At 36.4% G+C, this 24,858-nt stretch overlaps 1 protein-coding gene across 1 annotated transcript in view; it reads left to right on the top strand.

The window, feature by feature from the left end:
• LOC149710176 (uncharacterized) overlaps positions 1 to 24,858 on the top strand; it is a 177,256-nt gene that overhangs the window by 90,325 nt on the left and 62,073 nt on the right. The window contains exon 2 of the mRNA XM_089860023.1: positions 12,601 to 12,713. The gene's annotated coding sequence lies outside the window, so the exon portion shown is untranslated. The remainder of the gene's footprint in view (positions 1 to 12,600; positions 12,714 to 24,858) is intronic.

Genomic DNA, 24,858 nt, shown 5'->3' with positions numbered 1-24,858 from the left:
ATCGGGAGTTAGCCTTTCAATTTATTCAACTAATTGTATCGAATAATCTATATAGTCAATACGGGATTGTTTTTCAATTTTCACTGGGCGTTTTATCGTGACGAATTTCACTTCACGGATAGTTCCAATCGTCCCTCGCCCCTTAAAGTGACACTCAACAACGCAACCAGATTTTTCTTTTAGATTTCATTTTCCTCAAAGTACGCTAAAATACGCGAGTAACAAATAAAAACGTGAATTGATTCAATTTTATTAGGAATATCAATGCAAAACCAGGGATAGATTTAATTTTAGAAGCATGAATAGAGAACGGTTAGTATTTACTTCAGTCCGACTCATAGCTCCGTAAAGAGCCCTCCCTCCAACACGTAACGAAAATTTTAAATTATCTTATTGGCTCACTTAAACTACGTTTTTGATGACGTTGCTGACGGGGACGGTGAAAAATACGTAATTCCTTTCTACCTCTGTCGCTATGACCCGCCTCTTCTTTCATATCCCTCCGTCCCGGGGAAGGGGGGGGGTCCGGGACTTTGACGCGCGCCCACATTACTCTGTTCTCTATTCCTACTTCTAAAGCTAAATCTATCCCTGATAGAATAAAAGTAATTCTCTTTATTTCTGTCGAATTCTCTTCGCCAACTTAATTGACATCTCTTAGAGAAATCTTTGACATTTTTCTAAATAGATTGAGTATAAAATTCTTCGTTTTAGTTTTTGTCACTCTCGGAGAAATTCTCTCTTATCGTCGACAAGATTTTGGGGAGAAAAAGAAATTTATCAAAAAATCGGGGAGAGCCTTTTTTAAGGGGTGAAGTTTGTTATCGTACTCTAGCACCAAGCGAAACATTGCTGGAAATTCGATTAATCGCTCCAATATCTCAATAAAATAAAATGATTTATATCGTTGGAAAACGCTCAATTTCGTCGTTCTCTCTTTTTCCTTTTTCTAAATTTGAAATTTATCGGTTGGAATAAAATTTATTGGCAAATAGTCGTAAGTTTGAAAATTTAGGAAGAAACCAAAAATAATCGGAAATGGAGTTAAAATCGGTCTATATTCGATTTTGTGAATCTGAAAATTACGTAACTGTTGCGCTGAATAGTACGGTGCATCTTAAGGTGAGCTAACATCATACACTTTAAAATAGTTTTGAACCGTTTTAAAAAGGTTTTTAACAGCGAAAGGTCACGTTTTGACCTTTCCAAAGCGATTGATAACAATTTCAAAGTGTCTCGTATAAACACAGCGTACGATTCACGAGTTGCGATCGAGGCCTATTTCTAACTGGTACTGCAATAGGAGTTTGGCCTTTGTACTTCCATTGCACGGATGTCACGTGATTTTTGTTTCTCCTTTTGTTTCCGGGTGTCTCTGATTTGTTGGCCTTCAATATTGCATCTCTTTTCCATCGATTTAATGGATTACTCTTAATTTCGATTCTGTGGTCACAATTGCGACAACGAAATCGAAATGAAGAGCAATCGATTGAAGATACAAGGTAAAGTTAGTTATAGATGAGGGACAAACGCAGAGTTGGTGGGACCCGGTGAAAATGACCCCTATTAAGACAGCCCTACAGGTGGCCCTGGTCTCGTTGAAGGTAAGAGTCCTGGAAAAACTGACCCAACCAACAAATCTTTTGAATTTTTATAACGGCCCAGATCTCGAGCTCGGGTTTTGAGGCGAGAAAGGGACAACCTGATAGGCTTGATTTTGCCATGCGCAGAACCCGTTTTACCCCAAGAGTCAGACTCTAAATCAATCAGAAAAATAAGAGATTCATTTTCGTCGCTCAACGACAGATGGTACTACAGTCAACTTTGTTAGTCACGTGATCCTATCCCTAAGATTGAAACTAGACCAAACCAACTTGTTTATTTGTTGGTACTGGGAACGATGTGGCTATAGTATTATGGCATAGTTCTTCATCTTGTTTTAAACTTGTTAGAAGAAGCCGATATGAAGAATGATAAACTTCTAGAAGCAGAAAAAAATGATGAAAATGAGCAAGTGCTTCTTGAATGATAGGAATCCAGGGAGAGAAAAAAATCTTACAAAAGAGAAACGTAGCTAGATCATTGTTGTTAAGAAGAGCAAGATCAGATTCATGGAGAGAAAGAGAGAGAGGGAGAGAGAGAAGGGCTTGAGTCTTTAATCGTCTTGAAGGGCCGCCGATAGAGGGACATGAAAATATTTGCCAGATACCTGGTAGTTCCCGCCACAAATGATGATAAATGAAATTCCTCACCCGTCGCCGACTATTTCTTTCTTCTTTCTATAAACAAGCTCCCAGCTTATGTACCGCCTTACTCTCCTTTCTCTTTCACTGTACCTGGCCTTAAAGGGACAATATAATTTAGAGTTAATTTTTATCTATTTTTGATTGATGTTGATACAATAATCTTAAGTTAATAGTAAAATTACCTGAATTTTATTTATTATATTTAAAATAAGATAAATTTTATATTATCATAAGGACATTATCTCTCTCTCTAAGCGCCCAAGATTCTATGTTACGGTTGAAATGTATGTATGTCCGATTTGGTCAGCCATCCGTCTCATCTCAAGTGGTATAATAATTGTATAGCCTAAACAGAGGCCGAGCGCATTCGCTGCAGAGTAACCCGGCATTGAACATTTTCCCCTCCTTCAAAGATTTCTCACGACAGCTCTTCGTGAATTTTACTAAGCGCGAATTTACCTCTTGTGTCTGAGAGAGCTGGGGGGTTCTGGAAATTCTCTTACTTATTTTTTCCCCTCAGTCCTTCCTCTATCGCCTACCCGCCTGTTTTAGTTTGATTCCCAACCGCTTGGGAGCGTTATCTCAGAGCGCGCCTCTAGACCACGACCGGCTGATTTTGAAAATTATTTTTCTCTCCCGCGAATTTGACGAAAAATTCGGAAAGAGCCCTTATACAAAATCTACGTCACATCTAGCAGAACTAGATGTTTTTGCTAATAGATGCGCTTGGGCCCTTAGAGAGAGAGATAATCTCCTTATGGTTGCGTTTCATCGAACATTGACTGTATTTTGCTTTATGAGGATCTAAAGCTTTAACTGAGGCTGCGTTCAGTAAGACTCAACAAGTAAAAACAGGATCTTGGAAAACTTTAACCGGTGAGCTATGTAGTTATAGCTTTGCTGAACGCTGTTTCCCAGTTATCAGTGTGTCTTAAAAATTGCGGCAGTGCAATAATACGTGTATGGTACCAAGGCTTATCAAAACTTTGATGAATACATATTCGATCTCACTTCTGGTAGAGATAAATAAGAACAACTTTAATAATTCAATTAGAAAGACATATCTCTTACAATTCTAGCAATTAAATCAGAATCAGCAAGGGACATTTGCTCCATTTTTTCCCCCGCCAAACTGAGAACTACGCGTTTTACGTCATGAACCCGATCTGTAAAGAAACCCATGGTTTCCAATCACTTCATCTTCCCTTTAATGTAACAAAAATCCATTTTTCTTCACCATAAAAAAATTAAAAATGTGGGCGCAGAAACTTTTTATATTCTTTCAAAGAACACGAGATAAGATTTCAACCGATCCAACCGGTGCTCGGGATTTAAAGCAGTACAATAAGGAAGGACCTCAGGTTGTATAAGCTACCTGAATATCAAAAGAGTCTATACAATATAGCCGACATTGAAAAATAAGATATTAGAGCGGTATAAAAATACGCTAAGAAATGTGTATTGCATATACGGGATTCATAGCAGTTTTCTCCTTTAATTCGTTTATGTTATTGAACAATTATACCTGTTGAACTTGAATCACGAATTTGATGCAATGTTACCATCTGAGAAACGTTTGACCACACAATCCGAAAATATTATTGACAAAAAAAAGGCAAATATTTTTGTCTACATTCTTTGAAATAACTGAATTAAAATTAAAAACTCATTTAAAAGTTATTTAAATTATAAAACATTAACATGCAAAGCTTCGCTTTGGAACTGCTACATCGTAAAAAGTTTTGGGACTCCATGTACAGCAAAGTTTTATCATTATTAGTTGATATGTTCCATAATTTGTCACTGGTTACAAACTAGAGCTTGTCATGAAGTGACGTGGGTCACAGATTCTCTTAAAGCGACGCCTGCTGAGGCACTGTCAAAGGCTTAGTACAGACTAAATAGGAAGATGGAAGTCCTGCAAAATTAACCACCGAGTGTAGTCAATTCTCACTTGTCGTTCTCGAACTAGCTCGAGCTGTAAGTCTCTAGCATCACGAAGTATAGGAACATATTTTAAAAACTTATTGTTTTATATAAAGTTTGATGCAGTTTGTTTACTACCTTAGTCACGTGTCAATATTAGTTCTTGTTGCTATAACCAGGTGGCACCTAAATCTCATGCCCAACCTATAACCGTATTACAATTTGTACATTTTACATACATGCATGGTAAGTCCCCTCTCGTGTTAGCACTATAGTGCACTATATACAGAGTCAGATTTCTTCTCCAGTTTAAACTGCTGTCCTCCAAAGATTTTTATATTTTAATATAAATTTCCCTTTAAACCGGTAAATACGTCTAAATATTCCGAAGTGTTTTTTTCTATTCTCTAGTAGTTTTATGTAATAACGTTCTTTTTGTGTATAAGTGTTTTCCTGGTGTTGTGTTGAAATCGTGCGAACGGAAGCGTCCTTGTCGGTTATTCTAGTTTTCGAGTTGAGTTATAGAGGAGATGAGTGCATGCTTTCCCCGGAATATTGCGTGGGCGGAAAACGCTCATTTCAGAGATCACTCGACCCCGCAAAAAAGAACGTTTTTATCCCTAGCCTAGACTGTAGCTGACTGACTTCCCTATATACTTCTAGGTGGTTTGACCTTTGACGGGCACGGGTCACCAAATTTTCTCTTGGAAAATAAAGATTACTTTTGGGGGAAATTGGCCCCAAAAAAATATAAGTATTTTCCCGGAGATGTCGAATTTACCGCCTAATTTAGCTGTACCCTCGCCCTATGTTTATAATGCCGTTTTATACCAAGATGATACCATTTGGGACGACCGGATACGAACCCAAATATTTAATGCCGCGGCATCCTCTGTCATTCTATCTAAGATCTAACTAATATTATATTTTTCCTGCATGGTGCGCTATGATTTCTTAAAACGCTCCGGAAGTATTACGTTAAAGAAATGAAAATTTTCTTATTACTTACAGTATTTTGTAAATATTGGGTTTTTTTTGATAAGACTCGGCAAGGAGGGATATCTAGTTTATTAGGAAGAAGGTATAAGATGCCTAAGTATTCACGCGCCTTAGTCCCAGTCCCCCTTTAAAAATACAAGGGGGGGGACGTAAAAGGAGGCCGGGCTATTTTGCCTCTCCTCAATCGGAAAATACGTAATTTTCGTCATTCGCGTCGCGCTGACGTGAGGTTTCAAGAACCAATAAGATGCTGGTTGTAATTTAGAGGCGGGGATTAACTTCGGACCTACGTTTGGACTGGAGATAAAGCTGGAAATGTGGCGAATTTACACCTTCTCCCTAGTAAACTAGATATCACTTCTTGATAAAGGGGATGTTCTTAGGCGATTTCGTGTCTAAAATGGGTCTATGATAATTTTGACCCTAAGGGAGACTGTTTTCGAGCTATGATTTGACTGTTTTAGGGATGACACCTTAATTAAATTAGAAATCAATGTCTTTCAGTTTCTTAATTAAATTTAAGGGGTCATCCATAAAACATTCCTCAATCTTAACTTGATAACAGTGGTCCGGATGTCGAAATGTCATAGAACATTTTCGACTCAAAATCGATTTCCCAAAGAACATCCCCCTTATATAATGCCAGACTTATCAGAAACACTCTGTATTATTTTTAATTGGACTTCAGATTCCAATAAAGTAAAACTTTTCATAATAATAATAATATTATCGGTATAGCAAATTTAAAATTTTATCAAACTTAATAACGAAGTTGAGTTATCATGCATGGGAAGAAAAGTAGTAATATTGAAACATTAGGAGTATATTGCCCTCTCATTAGCGTTAAGGACTTATATATTTCCCAAAAAGAAAATGTAAATAGGGTTCAAATTTCTCATGAAAACTATCAGCAGACGCTGCTGTGTCTATTACCATAATTTCACGCGAAAGTTCTTTATTATTATTATTATTATTATTATTATTATTATTATTATATCATCACGTGATCACTATAAACAGTAAAATACGTGAACGTGGATTCATAAAGATAAAGGGCTAGTAGAGTTAATTTCGTCTACTTCAAGGTTTTATAATTTTCCATATTTTATAATTGTGCCTAATAAGTAATAAGTTAATTTTGTTATTTGAAAATCATAATTTGAGCGTATGATCACATCTCAATGGCATAAATGATTTGTAGCTTACTACTAGCTTGAAGGAGAGAGGGATGGAGCGGTACACCTCCATACTTATAACGTTTCAGTCACACCCCCATATGTGGCAACGAAATTTCTCCCAGCATCCTCAGCGTTTAGGTAAGATCGTACAGTACGGAAACGTCTAGTATGTCCCCTCTGTCTTAAAAATAGAAGCTAGTTCTCATACAAATACAATGGCGCTACGCGGCAGCACTTAACAATCTCCTATCGAAGACTAGGGGCGTGCGCGAAGTATGCTGGGAGACTTTCATTGCCGCAGAATGATCGCCCATCATCATTACCGCTTTTCTCCATGCTAGAGCGTACCGTTAACAAAACTTTGAAATAGTAGCTGAGACGATTTCTTCCAGATGTCGCTAGACAGTTTTATAAACCGCAATTTTTAAAATAGGTAAATATTTCTCAAAATATAGAGAATTCTCTCTTGTCTAAATTAATTTAGACAAGAGTGTTTAATGCTGCATCCAAAATTTAATGATCAATTTATAGGCTACTACCTCTTTAAATTTATTAACGGATATCGCCTAAAAACATAGAAAACTATGTCATGAAAAAAAATTAAATTCAATTTTTGGCATTTTTTCGTGCAAAAATTTAAAATTATAGGTATGAGAATACTATGAATACTTAATTTGAGGCTGGCGATCGTCCCTATTTATAGTAACGATGAACTTTAAGTAACCTTTTCGTTATAATATATGTTTATCAAAAAATGATTAACTTTCAAAGCATGATTTTGATTTTTTTATGAAAGTAACCTCCTCGAAGTTTATTTGAAAATCGAATTATTTTTCAGTTTTAAAAGCTACTAGACACCAAAGTTGGGAAACTTTGGTTTTAAATCGGGTTAAAATCATGTCTAATCACGATTCACGATCCTATGCTTTTTAATCTTGAAAAATAAAAAAAATATATATAAAACAATGACGTCATATAATGTTTTCGGGCCTTTTCTAGTTAGATATTTTAAGATTCTTAACACATTAGACATAAATTAAAGTAGGAGGGTTGTCTGCCACCGTCCGCGTGTTGGAAGTGAGCTCCTGGGAAGGCAACTTGACCTTTTAACCCCAGAGCTCCACGCCAGAGGTCATCAAAAGGTCAGCCGACTTCGTGACTCGGTCGTGACTCTGCTTTCAACTCCCCCCCTCCTCTTCTTTCTTCTTAAACCTTGACTGGTCTTTGAAGTTTGAACAAATTTTTACCATTACCGACTTGAACTTTAAAGGTAACCTTAGATTTTTTTATGAGTGAGAAATTTTTATACCTTCTTATATTAAAAAAAAAATGAATAAAAAAAAATTTATATAGGACCCTCTTCTCGTAATTCGAATCGTGCGGAAGAAATTTTAGCCACTGAATGAACCCTTAGATGAGTTCATTTTTAATTTTAATTATTTATCTTTTTTCCTTAATTATATATTTTAATTACATCAGAAGTATATAATACTTCTCTTCGAGAGAAGTGTACCAGCACTAAGCGAGGTAATTGTAACATGATGCTTTCCAACCTCAGAACATTTAATATAGCAAGGTTACTAAACCGAATCACCTACGCGTTAAATAGTTCTCTCATCCTTACTCTATTAGCGCTTAAATATTTGCCAAGGCGCATGCGCTTGTGGATTTATGTCCCACGTCAAGACAATCAAGGTTTGTGGGTTTATTGCAGAGGATTTAGTACCAAATAGTTATAGAATTCATCCCATGGTGTGATGCACAGCATCTGAAGTTCGATGAGCAGGAGAGCTGGGATGAATCATATTACGTAACCAGAGGCTACAAAGTGTCCACTTATTATCTACAGATGGCGCTTTTAAGTGTCGGATATAAACCGATGGCTTAAAATAGCGCCACCTATCGCTATTAAGTGGAAACATGATGCGTTCCCCAGTTTCTTTATTATTAATAGGTCTTAAATGTAATTTTTTTACCTATTGACACTAGGCCGTCTATAGATACTCTAGTCTGAGCTGTGTTTTTTTTTTTTACTAAAAACATTCCACGGCAAAATGTTTTCACTTTTTTAAATGTAAAAAAATTGCTTATAATCTATTTTTTAAGATGTTAAGTTGTTAAAAATTAAATGAAATTCATCGAGAAATTTCTTGCCTACTCGTGTGAGCTATGGTTCAGTTTACTCGCCTGTTAGTTAAACCATTAAGATCAGTGGATTGTAGTCATTCCTATGTAGTTTAGAAACAACGGCTCTTGACTTTTGCAAGTAAGTTTCGAAGTAAGTTTCATGCAAATATCCATTTCTTTTAAATAGATTTAATTATTTTCAGTCAAATTAACCAATAAAATTAGCGACCTTAAGCCTTGGCAGAAAAATATGCTTAGCTTAACTAATATCCTTAAATTTCAATTCAAACTTCATTTTTAATAACCGACCGTTTCAATTTATAATTCATAGTATACCAGTTCTTAATCCTTCACTTTGAAGTTTTAATCAAAGTTAGTCACCCTAAATTTTGTTAAGCATAACCACCCAGTTTTAATCCTTTACATGTCAAGCGATTTCGTTCGTGTGTTATTTAATTCGTGCTTAGAACCTTGACGTATTTTTAATAAAATTCTCATTTGACTCTCTCGTGACGTGTGGCCTTAATCGCGGTCCGATTCTTTGACGTTAAGGGTCAAAGCAACCTAGGTGGTCTATCACGTTATAGGCTACTAGCTAGCTACCAACGGTACGGTATAGCCCCAAAAAACTATGAAACTTCGAATTAAATTTTGATATGTTGAAAATGCTCGATTTAAGAGATCCTTTATTCATAAATCAGATATGTCTAATATTACGTCAAATTCCGGGTTGAAACTTTTGAAAGTGAAGCTATGTTCATTTTGTAAAAGAATTCCATGATGTTAAAGCGAAAATCTGCCCTTATCGTAAGGCACACACTCACAGGGAACCGGCGTTATAACTTGTGTTACCTTCCATAGAACATAATTAATAAATAAAAGAAAATGTCTCGGTGGACAAAGACTGGAAAGAGTAAATGAAAAGAGAGCAATATGGAATGACTGAAGTTTCAGATATTAAGATTTTTCAGTTTAAAGACATCATTATAAAACATTATTTTAAAAAATGCTCATTTTAGTTGTTTTTTTCACCAAAATTATATTTGGCCAAAATATTTTATCATGACATTTTGCATTATTAGCGAAAATATATGAATTTTTCATTTAAAGTTACGGAAGGGTGTCAGGTCATATCTACAATGTCCTATACGGTCCTGTACCTGTAGAATTTTCGAATGACCGTGAAGGGACAGTATTCATTTTATAATACCTTTTGGTTAAAGTTAACAGTTTTAGCATGAAAAGTATTAGGATAAATATTCGAGCTTTGGTTAGGAGTTATGAGTTATTTTCAAGGTTTCTCTTTTCGAACTGTAAAAGAAAACGTGGTTTCAAAAAAACTAAACTCAATTTTATAAAAGTTAATATACATCATCAAAATTTGAATCTTAAATGCTTATAAACAATTCAGTTAATTACAGAAGAGAGGCAAACACCACAGGGGCGAGGGAGGTTACCATCTTGGGATATTTTCCTTCACCGATTTGAGTTTTGAAAAATATTTGAAATCATCAGAGAAGTTCGAAGTATGCTTTGCTGAATTTCGAATTGTTTTATTTTATCAATTGACATCAGCTTTAAAAAATGGTTAGCTGCCACTTCAGGCATCCTATTAAACCCCACCCAAGGTTTTCAAAGTTAGAGAATATAGGACAGAGTTTCGCTTTAAAAATTTCATCCTTCAGGGGTCATTTCCTCAAAAGATCTCAATTTAAAGATAATTGGACGAATATTTAGTATTTAAAAGTCAAAGTTGGCTCGATCTATGAACCCTTGATTTAAGGAAAGACGGTATACGTAGCCTTGAGGGCTATAAATTTAATAAGAACTTTTATATTTTATTTCATGTTATTTCTTTTGTACGCTACTTCTGCCCCTGGGCGGCCATCTTTAATTTTTTTTATTTTTCAAACTTGATATTTTATAATCTGGGAGGTATAAAAGGCTACGTAATAAATCTTCGGGAGTCAAGGCCACCGTATGTAGTGAGCAAAGGTTTTTATTTTTTTAGTTACTCTTTATTTTTTTATTTTAGTCCCTGAGGTCAAAGGTCTTGAGAAATTGCCCGAGGGTTACGAATGACGAGGCTTCGGAGCAACTCGTGATGTAGGAATAGTGTTGGGGAACACGAGGGTTAAACATGACGTACCCCTGTTAGGCGCCTATCGTTTTCAACTGTCTCCCAAATATTTGTTGCGCATGGTTGCGTCTGCTGTTACAAGTTGATTATGAAGAATGGGATTTTATTTGAAATTTTTAAATTTATTTGCTAAGGGTTAATGTCTAAATCAAGCACGGTTATAATTTGGTTCGAAAAAAAGGATTGACACTGTATTACTCTTAAAATGGAAATTAACCTTTCAGATTTTTACTCGTTTATTTATTGCTACACCAATCCAAACTGATCTAATTTAAGACAACTCGGGGATTTTATGAATGGTACATTTAAAGCAAAGTGCGGGCCATGTGGTTCCCAAGCAAAGTGGCCAGCGCTTTGCTTTAATGTTTCAGGTACCGAAGTATATTTCGGTGTTTCAGGGCTAAACAGCAGTACATATTCAAATTTAATTTGTAACATCACCGTCTATGAAACGAAAAGTTCGTCACTAGATGGCACCAAAAGCCCATGATTTTTTTTTCTGGACTAAAAACAATTTTGGTTATTCAACTGACCTGTTGTTTAAAAAACAATCCAGTACATAATTTTGGTTTCGGACGGTTTAATTCTACAATCTCACTTGTAAATGTTCGTGAATTCGCGTCTTTTGTGAACGAACAAGCTCTGTTTCCATTTAAATTGTAATTACAATTGTAATTACAGTTGTAAAACACATCGAAGCCAAATCTACGCGAACCTATAACCTAATGTCAATTCTCACAGAGAAAAAAGTAGTTCGTCCCTTCTCAAGGTGATATAGGTTAGTTTCTATTTTAGCTTCCGCGTATTCCACTTCCAGATGATAAAAATCATGAAAACCAATTATTTCTCGGTAAGCCTAACGTATTACATGGCTTCCTTAAAACAACAACAAACTGCCCCTTATTCATCATCTTAATTCGCCGTTTTAATAAACAAAGATCAACCAACCTACATTATTCATCAACATTGTTTTCTCGAAAGACCAATTTTCTGTACCCGTATTATCACTCTGCAAGCTTTGAAACCACAACAGTTGCCCATTGTCTAATGAGGATTTTAATTCCTTCCAAGAGCGCTATTTTGTATATAAACCGGGTGCAAATCGTGAGCCATTACTATATAACAGAAGATTTGATAAATTTCAGGAATTTAATACATTTTCCCATGAATTTTGTAATATTTTTTTGAAAGTTGCATGTCAGAACAATTTTTCTTATTTGAAAGAGCGTTTAAAATGACGAATGCTTCAAATTGGAATTGAGTCTTCATCTACAATCTTCAAGAAGATATGAGCAATTAATTTACTGCAGCCTACGCGTTATGGCAGGTGACGTTTGAGGTACAAAATTCTGTGGTAAACTAAAAAAACCACCGACGGAATTTCTCGTATCGTCCAATAGAATGAAATTCTTTAACATCATCTGCTCCACAATGTATCCCAACTTGCATGAGCTTCCAGCAATTAAGTGCTCATATCTTGACACACTTTCCAATTTGCGAGGCTCTATCGAATAGAAAAGATAAAATTCCAATGTTCTTTTAAGATTAATAAGAATTTGGTGATAGGCTAAAACACAAATGGACACCTAGACTTTTTCATAATAAGTTTTCTTGGTAACACTTGGAGGAACAACAAAACGTTATAATTTCCTCGAAAATCAACCTGAAACATTTTCGTAAGTGACGATGTTTAAGGGTTGTTGAAATTTTCACTTGTGTTTAATGTCAATACTCGTCTGCTACTTTACTTGGTACTGGCTGCTTCTGTGGGATCTAGCTTTGATATCGGAAAAATGACCAATTTAATTTTAAGGTCATAGTGACATACGCTTCTTCGATGTAACTAGGAGTGAAATAATTAGGGTTGCCTACCATCTTTTTTATATCGAGTAGGCTCATTGTCCGAATCTAATTTTGATTTTTGGAACTTTACAATGTCTTATGAACTGCGACAATTTCTCAAATTATTACTTCATTTTTGCAGGCAGTTTACCACAAGCTGAATCAAGGGACTGAGCAGCCAGTAACTAACCACAGTGGTTGCGTATTTCCCATCATCGGTCAGTACCCATCACGATGAAGAAATCATCAAAATGGGTGAGTTTTTTAACATCATAATAATGATATAAAACATATGTCGGTAACCGGGGGTCTTGTGTTGTCACCATGTAAGACAAGTCATTATTACTCGTTTACCTTGTACAAATCAGTATTAGTGTAAGAATTGAAAACATTCGTGCCAATGTAAATTCCAATGGATGTACCTTCGAAATATTTCATAGTGAGAAGCCCTGGCAACTTAAAATGAAATGTAAAAATCCGCCAGTAACGATGTCGTGCCGAGAATCCGGTGCTCTTAGAAAATAATTCCATCTTATTTTCATCCCATTCCCGGCACCATTAAGCTATATGAGTTTGAGCATTACGAAGAGTACGATACCATATCCCGTTTTGATTTACACTGTAGACAAAGGCTTATGATTGTCTCGTTTTTCATAGCCTTCAGGGTCGAATAAGTGGCGAGAGTTTAGTATGAGAATAGTTTAGCCACCAAAAATCGTGAGGCATTAACTGCGTAATTCGAGTCCAAGTGGCATGACCGAAAATGATAGCGTTCTTAGGCTACCCCCAGATTTCGTGACCTCGGGCCGTAACCCCTCCGGGGATGAGGGTCACCTTTCACCCAGCAACTCGATTTAAAAGTACGTGTAAGCTCTAACTTTCGCTCGCTACCATCTTAAGACGACGTACGTATCTTTCGAAATGGATTTAACTTTTTTATTATATCAGTATTTCGAACGGGGATCATTGATAAAGGCTACTGTGTCACTGACCAATTTAACTTTTTTATAACAAACAAGAATATAATCGTTTTTGCCGAAGGAATATGGCAAGTGGGCTATAGCGATTGTCATTTGCATCCTTTTAATAAAGGTCAAAGGTTTTCTACGTCGTTAGTCAATGCTTGAACTTGCGACTTGAGCTTACTGCAGATTAGTTCGCCATAAGTGAAACTTGTTCGCTTTGATAACTGCAATCGTCGTTTTGAAATATGGGAGACTATATCTGAAATAATTCTTAATAATGCGTAAAACATCGAAACTTAAGTTTATTTACAATTATTTTTGAACCATGAAATTGGGTCTCAATAATGGTGTGGAATGGTTGGGGTTGTGCAGAATATTGCCCAAGAAATCGTTCACTTAGGAAGTTAACCTAAACTATCGCTTTTGATTCGAAATGTTTCAACTTCGAACGTATCTACAACTTTTCATGACATTAAATTCAGTTTGCATCACTGTTCGATCAATTGCCAACCGATTGTGTGTAGGTCAAAAAATGTTCTTCGAATTGACCATCTTTTCATCAATTACAATATTCGTGTTGAAATTGAATATATTCGAAACTGAAGGCGTAAAACGCGTATTCGATGTTCGTATCATGTATTTTGATAAATGATATTCGTTTATTGAATTATTTTCCTCTCGCCCTGTCTCCCCTTTTTTGAGCCATTGGGGTTTTATAGAAGATTATGATGAATTGTTGCTGCTGCTTCTTGTTGTATTAAGGTTTTCGTGGCCCTCCATTATGGCTACAAATTGAATTTATAACTTTTATAACTAAACTACTCGTGTTGCGTTTTATAAACGTCTGTGTTGATCCACTGGTATTTGTTTTTTTAGCGGGTTTAATATCTGTTTTTGATTCAGAGGGAAAGACTCGGAATAATTAAGTAAGCGTTTAGAGACGTCACTTTTGGATCTAAGCTATCATTGGCTATCGAAGTAATTATTAACTTATGATATAAGAAGTTAATAATGTATAATGTATAACTTTTCAAAGTGATTTTTCCTTAATTACGCAGTGTTTCGTAATCATTATATGGCTTTGGCCATATTGCCAATTATATCACTTGAAAGTAGCTAAGAAATCACTTTAAAACTGTCGAGTTTTGAAAACTCGAGAATTTCCAAATGAAATCACTTGATTTCTCGTGAAAATCCACATTAATTACATTAACTCTTGGAAATTTTCCAGGAAGAGACTTCGTTAAACAATCGCACTCTTTGAAATCGAAATCTTTCAAATATCTTAAGTTCGGTATACAATCTAACTTATCTAAGTGGCTTAATCCTGAAGATCTTGTAGGGTTATTAGTAATTATGTTGCCATGGTGGCGTTTATAATAGCATTTTCAAGTTGTTTCGGTCTTCGAGACCAACTTCTATTGATCTAAATTGTTTTATTCGAAGTTTAAATTGGGGGGTAATAAAGTCAAATTTTGATAGCTTCAGTCCCCGTTGGCGTACATGATGAAATATAAAATAATCCGCGCCCTCTAGCGTCTTCTCGTATCGTCTTCTATCCATTTCTGACAAGGATACCCTTTGAATATTTCAAGAATAAAAGTGGATAAGACCATTTAAGATTTAACCCCGCGGCCAATTTTGAATCTTTCTTTTTTTCCCGAATGGCGGTTGAGGTTCACCGTGAAAAGTTCACCCATCACAAAGACACGAGCTCGAGCTCTGGAGGTTCTCTCCCTCGGGAAAGGCCGAGGCGCTAACAACTCGAAAAATATAAAATTATAACTAATTATATCCATTGGTATTAAAACAAAATTAGTTCCTTATAACAGTATAAGAGTATATACGTTACATTTTATAAATCGATGGGAAGTTCGCGTGTGGCTGCAGGTATAAGAAAAGTTAAATATTATGGTTTTTAAAATTATTATGTGTAGCCTTGGTTGATGTAGGTCCATATAATTGGTACCGTTGGATCATGTAAATTAATTTGGGTAGGAAATGTTGTTGTGCCGACCTTGGAACATGGTACGTTTAAAATGGGGTTCAGCGCTACCAATAGTATATAGATAAAAGCAAAAAGTATACTTGATTGAAGCTTTCATGCGCCTTGTAATACGAGAAACCACCTTTACTTCTCCGAATTGTGCCGACCCCCTTCTGCTTATGTTTATCTTCACGACCGTAGCACAGGGAACATGCGTGAATAGGCTTATTTTGTAGTGGATGCTAGCGACATCTAGTACCAAGAATTGACGTTTGGATTGTCAACGCAGAGTACTATTTTCTATAAACCTTTAACCTCAAATAATCTCTTCTCTGATTGGTTGAGAAGAGGATCGTTTTGCTTTTCATTTTACATTGAAAGGCTGAACACAGTGATGAAGGAAACTTTTTGTTTTTCCTATCAAGTTTTGGGCGACACCTGTTAAAGGGTCTATGATGTATCTCGTCCAGCACAGCTCCACTTCTGTAGTCCTTCAATACCTTATGTCACATTCTATTTATCTGCTCTGAATAATCTCTTCTCTGATTGGTTGAGAGGAGGATCGTTTTCCTTCTCATTTTACATTGAAAGGCTGGACACAGTGAACGAAGTCACCTTTTTGTTTTATCTATAAAGTTTTGGGCGCCACCTGTTATAGGGTCTATGATGTATCTCGTCCAGCAAAGCTCCCCTTCTGTAGTCCTTCAATACCTTATGTCATATTCTATTTACCTGCTGGCTATTTGCTCTATTATTTCATAAAATCCGGCAGATTGCTCGATGTTTCACTATATCTCATTCTATTTATCTGCTCTGAATAATCTCTTCTCTGATTGGTTGAGAGGAGGATCGTTTTCCTTCTCATTTTACATTGAAAGGCTGGACACAGTGAACGAAGTCACCTTTTTGTTTTATCTATCAAGTTTTGGGCGCCACCTGTTATAGGGTCTATGATGTATCTCGTCCAGCAAAGCTCCCCTTCTGTAGTCCTTCAATACCTTATGTCATATTCTATTTACCTGCTGGCTATTTGCTCTATTATTTCATAAAATCCGGCAGATTGCTCGATGTTTCACTATATAACACCATCGGGAAGTAAAATGAAGTACGTTTCGTGCCTTGTTCGATAATTACTGTCAATATTAACATACGAAGATTAACATTGAAGATACGTTCTTTTGAAATAGTGATTATCCCCTCTGGTTATTTTTGATAAGAGGGAATAATTCCATTTGATTGATCCGAGCTGGATTACTCATCACCCGCTCTTATATTTTTTACGTTATCTCATTCGGTGGTTAACTTTAATTCCCAAACTGGGAAACCATCTATCGTCTTTTAATCCCCAAATGTAACTATGCGGGTTCCGAATTAAGTTTACACTACTCATAAAAAAACATTAAAATCATCTCATGCACATGGCTAATCCTGATCGTGTTGAAAACCATTTTTTCATGATCTTACCTCTTTTTTTTTCTATTTGATACCTATCTACGTTTTTGGGTGGGGTATAAATGGTAGCAGGAATATATATAGCTATTTTGGAATAATTGTGTAGCCCTATGTTCCATGTTATTTTCTATGCTGGTTTTGTGGGCCGGGTTTGAGTAGTATATCCGTCACGACTCTTAATTCTGACGTCTTTCTATGGTAATTTCATTGCTTGGTAGCAACACGAGGTCGGGACAACGCGCAGCAAGGTAAAATTCATAATATATAATGAATTAGTCTAGCTCTTCACACAATATCCGTACAGTTACGTTGAGAAAATGGCTAGGCAATGATTCCAATGATTTGTATGTATCCTGATGGTAGTCAATTCCTGGGTGGTGCTTAACTTCATCCCCAAAGATCAGGTTCGGTGGATGGAGATGCTTAATGAATATGATGGTATAGTCAGTCTTGAGTACAGAGCCACGAATTTACGTACCTGTTACCATTATTTTGCGTGGAATTTAAGATTTTGGTATCGTGCTAATCGGATTTTGTTTGCATTCTTTGTTTTGAAAATATCCAAACATGGGCACTAAATCTGTGAACACCGAGAACATAACATATACTAGAGTCCCAAATGCCTCAGAAGTCGACACATCTTCATCGGGATATCAGATGGAGATAATAGAAGGATGACACTCCCTATCGTCTTATACTTCAGTTTTGTAACATGATTCTTTCCACGCTCACCCTTTTGTTTGCTCTTCTGCTTATCAAACTTCAGATGGGTATCGCACCGTGCTAGGGTGACTTATATAACTGTTCAGTACTAAATCCTCAGCAATCAACCCACACAAACAATGATTGTCTTGACGTGGGACAAAAAACGCACAAGCGCATGCGCCTTGGTAAATATTTAAGCACTAATAGAGTAATGATAAGGGAACTGTTTATCGCGTATGTGGTTCGGTTTAGTAACCTTGCTCCAATGTTGGGAAGAATAATGGTACGAGTACCCCGCTTTTAGGTTTGTACACTTCTCTTGAAGAAAAGTATTATATACTTCTGGTGTAGCATATATATATATATATATAACAGTCTGTGTCTTACTCAAATGAATACCAGAATGAAACCGACATCTTGAAGTACTATAATTTGCATATTGTATAAGTTTAATCATTTTTGCAGGCTGTTGAAGTTCAATTTTACTAGAGGTTCATTAAGAGAAACAACAAAGTGCTTTCAAAATTTTTAAGAGAATGGCCATCAGCTTGTTTTCTCTAAATTTTAATCGTGATTATTCGTAGTGGAGATAGTAGATTGATCCTTCTTGAAAAATCCTCGCCCATCTCGCTCACGACTTTTGGCGGGGAATGGGAATGGCCCGCGTAAAGCTAGAAGCCACTAAAAAACATACTCTAGGTAGTATAGGTACGTTAGTGTGCTATCGCGCCGCGCTTTCGTGTTTCAGACATTTTTTTCTTCTCTATTCTCCATCGATGTGTCGGACACTTGCTCAAAAACATTTAGCTTGCACCATAAAGCTCAAGAACTTTTGAGAAGTCAGAGAAAGGAAGAATAGCTATGAGTAAAAACCTGGGCACTTTCGATTGATCAAGTTCACATTTTAAAATAGAAAAAGCCTTGGCGTAAGAATATGCAATAATAAATCTGATCGGGGGCAAAAACAGTATTGATATTTTGAGTTTGCCTGAATTCAAGTATGACTGGTAATTTTATCACATTCGTGAGACGAATCGAAAACGATAAATACCACCAAGACTCCTAAAACTTCTCAGATATCGTCTGTTAAAGCATAGCTCACTCGATCATGCGTCAGTAAGGCATAATCGAGTTAGTTATGACTATGAAAAGACGCTAACGAGGTGGTGCCATCTTTACACTGCCCGACGAAACTTAAAATTTTTAAACTAAGCCCGCGAATCTTTTACGTTGTTGGTGACACGCGTGAACAGTCTAATTAAGCGCACAAAGCGACTTAAACGTAAGATTTTACTCTAGTCTGAATAAGGAAAGTTTTACGACTTAACCCTAAAAAGTAGGCCTTCTGTTCACCCTCACTTTCAACCGTCAATCCTCTCAAAAGTAATGTCTCCAATAACTTAAAGTTTGTAACTATCCGATCCCTTTTTGCAGAGCGTGGTTTTTCTTTTGATCCCCATCTATTTCTCTTTTCACCTTTTGCACTTTCCCACTAAAATCGACTTTCTCTTCTGTAGAGTGTGGTGTATTAGGGGGGGATGAGGGGAGGAACTCCGAGATTCTCTTGGCGGGAAACCATCTCCTAATTCCTTGGCAGTCTTTCTCAATTCATTGGAGTTAAGTTGCCGCTTGACGGACGACACGACTTTAACTGGCGCGCGGGCTAAGAGTTCGAGAAGGGCAGATATGAAATTGTTGCTTCTAGATATTTCCCGCGCCCTTTTCGCGCGTTTTTCTTTTAACCCCAACCGAGTGGGATTCACGCAATCCTTAAAAAAATAATGACGAACATCGCTTATTCTATACTTTCCCCTTATCACTTCGGGAGCAACTCCTAACTGAGAGAGAGATCCTGAGAGGAGCTTTTATCTTTTAAATGCTAAAATAACATTTCAAGGAATTAGGGAGTCAAGTTGCTCGCCTTAAGAATCGTCGTGCCACCACTTTTAGCGGTCATATAGCTTTTACTCTTCGAGTAGATGGAAACCAATTTTACGGTTTACCTCGATCGTAATAGTATTTAACTTTACTTCATCAGCGTACTTCTACCCATTTAGACTGCTAGACAGAGGTTCAATAACTCTCTTAGATTGAAGATTAATTGAAGGCTGATATATTTGACTATTTCCTTGATGTTATGGTCCATGTTTGGGAGCTCATATCTCGTTAAGTAAATATTGTAGACCCCATACATGTTCTTTGTCAACTTCTACTCAGTTTGACCCTAAAAACACTCCTTTAATTTTATGGCATACTCATCAGAAACAACCTGTATGTATTCTTTAAAATCTAGGATGTCAGCCACACTGATAAAACGATACCTTTCCCGGCCAATACACCCATGATGACGTTTCGCTTAGTCTCTGACGTCACAAGATTTTTATATTAGTAGATAACTTGTATGTTTATGACGAGCCGTCGAAAGGCAGCCATACCCAGCCCGTGACTTTAAATCATGTTGTTTGTGTTTGACCTTTTTCCTCCTGTCAAATTCCTCTCCTCCGGTGGCAACGCGAGTCACTAGTCAAAAAGTACAAGACTGGCCGGGTCATGACGCGTCTCCACAAAATTTCCCGAGGCCCGTTCTGCAAGAAGCGATATCTAGTTTACTAGGGAGAAGGTGTAAGAAGCCTAAGTATTCGCGCGCCATTGTCCCAGTCCCCCTTTCAAAATACAAGGGGGGACGTAAAAGGAGGCCGGGCTATTTCGCCTCTCCTCAGTCGGAAAATACGTAATTTTCCTGATTCTCGTAGCGCTGACGTGAGTTTTCAAGAACCAATGAGATGCTGATTGTAATTTAGAGGCGTGGATTAACCCCGGACAGGCTACGTCTGGACTGGAGATAAAGCTAGAAATGTGGTGAATTTATACCTTCTCCCTCGTAAACTAGATATCGCTTCTTGCATTCTGTATTCGGTAAGCTTAGGATATTTTCCGACTAGAAAAATGACTCTGGGATAAATATCTCTACCGTATGGATTATGAACTCGCATGCTCGTCGTGGTAGTTGGGGTGACAGTAGCCTGTCATCGTCTACTCAAAGCTCCGTGAGAAGAGATCGTTTCGTGATACTCTTTTAGAGATGCGCTAACTTATACTCTGTAATTGACTGCCCGCAACCGCACTTCACCGCCATAGAAGTTAAGTCTAAATATGATCACGAATTTCAACGTGTTTACTTACAGAGAATGTAGCAATATTTTCATTATAAATTTCAACCTCAGATTTATAACCTAATATTAGATATACAGGTTGTTTCAAAGAACTGGTATGACTAAAACGCAGTGATTTTTAATCGAAAATGTTCTATGGCATTTTGTGTAAAGGATCGACCAGTTTTCAAGTTACGATTGGAGTCTTTTATGGATAACCCCTTAGTTAAACTAGTATTGTCTTTCAGTTTCTTACTAAATATTTAAAGGGTCATGCGTAAAACAATTCAACCATAACTCGTAAACATTGACCCTTAGGGCAAAATGTCATACAACATTCTCGACTGAAAATTGACCATAGAAACAAACAAATTTACTTCGGTCCTTAGCACCTATTTTGAAATACTCTGTATTTTTGTTACTTTAAATAATTGTTAATTGTTTACGGAAACCTTTGTACCTATTTATTTATTTAACACCTAGCAGTAAAGAGACCAGTCATTGGCTGTCAGAACGTTTTGTTTATATTTATGGTCGCCATTTTAAATAAACGATCAAAGCAAGTGATGATTGGTCCGAATCCACGGACATCTTAGAAAATGTCAGCCAGATAAGAAACAAAATGTTCAGACGGGAATATATTCAACAATTTGTAAAAAGTAGCACTATTTTCATTTGTAAATGATAACACCAAAGCTTGGTCGACGCGGTGCTTGCATTTCAGATATTCTTTTCATTATTCTCCATTTTCTATTTTAATTATAAAATAAATTTAAATTCGAAGACCGTAATATCATGTTTACACAACTAAATCCCCAGTAAAGGATTGCCTGACTATAGTATTTATTTTTATAATCAAGACCAGTCAACTTAGAAAATTCCATCTTGTATAAACGTCACATTTAATCACCAAATTAAGTATGATATTACATTTTTCAATATATTCTTCTCGCGTACTATTGTTAATTATAGCCCGGATAACCCTGGGGGTGTTTGATGTTTCTCTAGCTCAAACAAGATCTCATCCTTTCTTTATACATTTAGCAGTTAATTAAACTAGCTAATTAAAATCAAAGTCCCCCTCCGTCTCGTTAAACTAAAAAAGACGACAAAGTTGAAAGGATACGGGCGTGCAGGACGCTTTCATTTATTCCTCCGCGCGTCCCAAAACTCATTTCAATCGACGAAAACTATACTCGTAATTAACGCAAGAGGTATTCCAAATCGAGTTTAGGTCGTCATATGCTTATGACCGTAAGTCTCCAACAGTACATTGCAGTCGTGCATTGCTCATAGGGTAAATTTATACTTTTTATGTTATTTGCGTAGTAAAACACCAGTTCGCGATAATAGACAAAATTTAGCCAGTGAGAGTTGCAAAAAGTTTCCAATTGGTGCCAAATGTTTTTGAAATTAACCAATGAGAGTGTTGCATATCGGCGAAAAACCATATTGAAATTAACCAATGAGAGTAGTGAAAGGTTGCAATCTGGCACCAAACCTTTTCAAAATTAACCAACGAGAGTGGCTCTAAGTTGCATATTGGCGCCAAACATTTTTAAAATTAACCAATGATAGCAGTTGTAAGTAACACTTTGACCCTAGACCTATTTGAAATTAACCAATGAAAATGGCGATAAGTTGCCTATTGGCGCCATAACCTTTTGAAATTTACCAATGTGAGCTACTCTAAGTTGCAGTTTGGCGCGAAACCTTTTTGAAATTAACCAATGAGGAAGCTCCAAGTTGAATATTGGCGCCAAACCTTTGTGAAATTTACCAATGAGAGCAGGCATAAGCATCATTTTGGCGCCAAATCATTTAGAAAATCGATAACATTTCAGTTTTAAATTAATAAACATCCCTTATAATAACAAAACGTTAATTTCTTTAATTAAAGCATAAACATCAAACGTTATATACTTTAGAAGAGAAATATCAGTTTATTTGTGAACCTAACGCCTATTTGTTCAACCAAATAATAAAATGAAAAAGGTTGTTGGGTATTTAATTACGGCCGGGCTGATTATCTGAAAAAGCGATTAAGCGATGAAAGGACGTTTCTTTTAACGAGCTTTTTAATAATAAACTTTGAAATGAAGTTTGAATATTAATGATTTGAATCGGAGCAAGAAGAAGATTTAATATCTTGGTTGTGGACAGGAAATTCATATATTAGGGGAGGGGGTGCTGATTAATTAGTGTTTGCATCGTTAATCATTCCTTCGTTAGATATTATTTAATGAGCTATACATATCCTGTATATCCATATTATTTTAAAGGATCGAGATATGCGCAAATTTTCTGGCTTAAGTATAATAGTGAAAGGGTTTAATTTTTAATTTCAAGGTAAGTTTAGTCTATAGTTCTCTTCAGTCTCGATTTTTCTTTCTATTTTCTTATACTGTGGTTCTTTTCCATGAAGGAGACAGGGATGGAGTGGTAATCCCCATACCTTTAACGGTGCCTGCGGCAACGTAGTCTTCCCAGCATCCTCGGCGTTTATGAAATATAAGCTGGCCCTCATAGAAGTGCAGTGGCACTGTGCAGCACTGCAGCAGCGCTTAAAAATCTCCTACCGAAGGGTAGGGGCGTACACAAGATACGCAGGGAGAGTTTCAATGCCGCAGATAGCCCATCATCAATACCACTCCATTTTGCCTCTTTTTCTCTCTGCTTTTTCTTGGTTAGAAAACTGGTGTCGCTGTGAAAGAGTCTCCATCTGACGTTAGAATTCTGTTTTAGTCTAAAGATTTACTAATGTAATTTGTTTGGACTTTATTTTTGATAGTTTTTAACTGGTTTATGTAATTTATCACGTTCTCAACAAAAGTATTTAATTATTATACTTTTAAAGTTATGTTAATCGATTCATAACTGGAAAATTCTATTGCTTTTAAGAGATGGCGACTCCTCCTTTTAGAGTCTTACCTCGAGTTTTAGCATTTCTGGTTTTAGGGATAGAAAATTTGTTGTAATTTTTACTTAGAGGAGGGAAGTTTATACTGGAGTAGTATACTGCATACGCTAACACGAGAGGGTCGTTCTCATACTTGACCGTAAAATTTACCCATAGTACCCCGGTTTTGGGTTGGGCATAAGCTTTATGTGCCACCTGGTTATAGCAACAAGAACTATTATTTACACGTGACTAAGCTTGTAAAATATTCCCACTGAGAGGTGGGTGCACTCAAAGAAGTTAAGCTTGAAAAGCATGCTGGAATTTTTAATGCACGAATTTTTAAATGACTAAAGTAACATGTATTTTGTGTTAACGCAATTATCTAATTAATAGTCAGTCTTGAAAGAAATGATAACAGTTTGATTTCGAAATTTATTGAAATTGAACTAAACTGTACAAGAGTTGTACAAGAGTTGTAGCAACTCTGCAATAAGAAATGCGGAGTAATTGGCCATATGTCTAATCAGCGCCACTAGCGGATGGTCTGAAAACTACTCCCATAGAGTCTAGGTATATTTAAGCGGGTTTGCAGAATTTCCGTCAGATGGCGCGGCGTTCGAGCCACCTGCCTATGATTCTGCAAACCCTCTTAAATATACCTAGTCTCTATGGGATTAGTTCTCAGACCATCCGCTAGTGGCGCTGATTAGACATATGGCCAATTTCCTGAGCTTCTTTAGATATGAAGCTTTTAACGCCATCTTATGCAAAAGCTTAATCTTCCACATGGCATTAATTCGTTAAAAATTATATTATAATGGCAAAAAATTTCACCAAAACGCGTACAGACTATATAATCAGTTTTCTCCTTGATAATCGTTTGTACTTATGGTGATAAGATTCGTTAGTAGTTCTTTCCTTGAACCCTTTATCAAGATGCGGTATTGTAGGAGTGGCCGGTGTTATCATCAAATAAAACCACCACATTTTGTTATAGTTAAAAATTTATTTTATATGAAAGCTTCGTGTAAACCTTTATCTGTGTTTAATTTCTTTCCTAGAATTCTCGATCGTAACTTTCAAGATGTAACCAATATTTATTTGATAAAAAAAAAACAGAAAACCATTTTTGGGGTTACCGAGGTCATATGAAAGCGAGGTGTAATAGGAGAAAAAGCAAAACCCTGTCATACACTGTAATAGTATAGGTCGGTAGGGAATTTTTGCTTCTAGCCCC

The sequence above is a fragment of the Phalangium opilio genome, unplaced genomic scaffold (assembly GCF_054372755.1).
Source record: "Phalangium opilio isolate 3A_F unplaced genomic scaffold, DU_Popi_V2 ptg000011l_1, whole genome shotgun sequence".
NCBI classification, from domain to species: Eukaryota; Metazoa; Arthropoda; class Arachnida; order Opiliones; family Phalangiidae; genus Phalangium; species Phalangium opilio.
The sequence above is the reverse complement of the archived record's forward strand: the minus strand, read 5'-3'. Positions and strand labels throughout refer to the sequence as shown.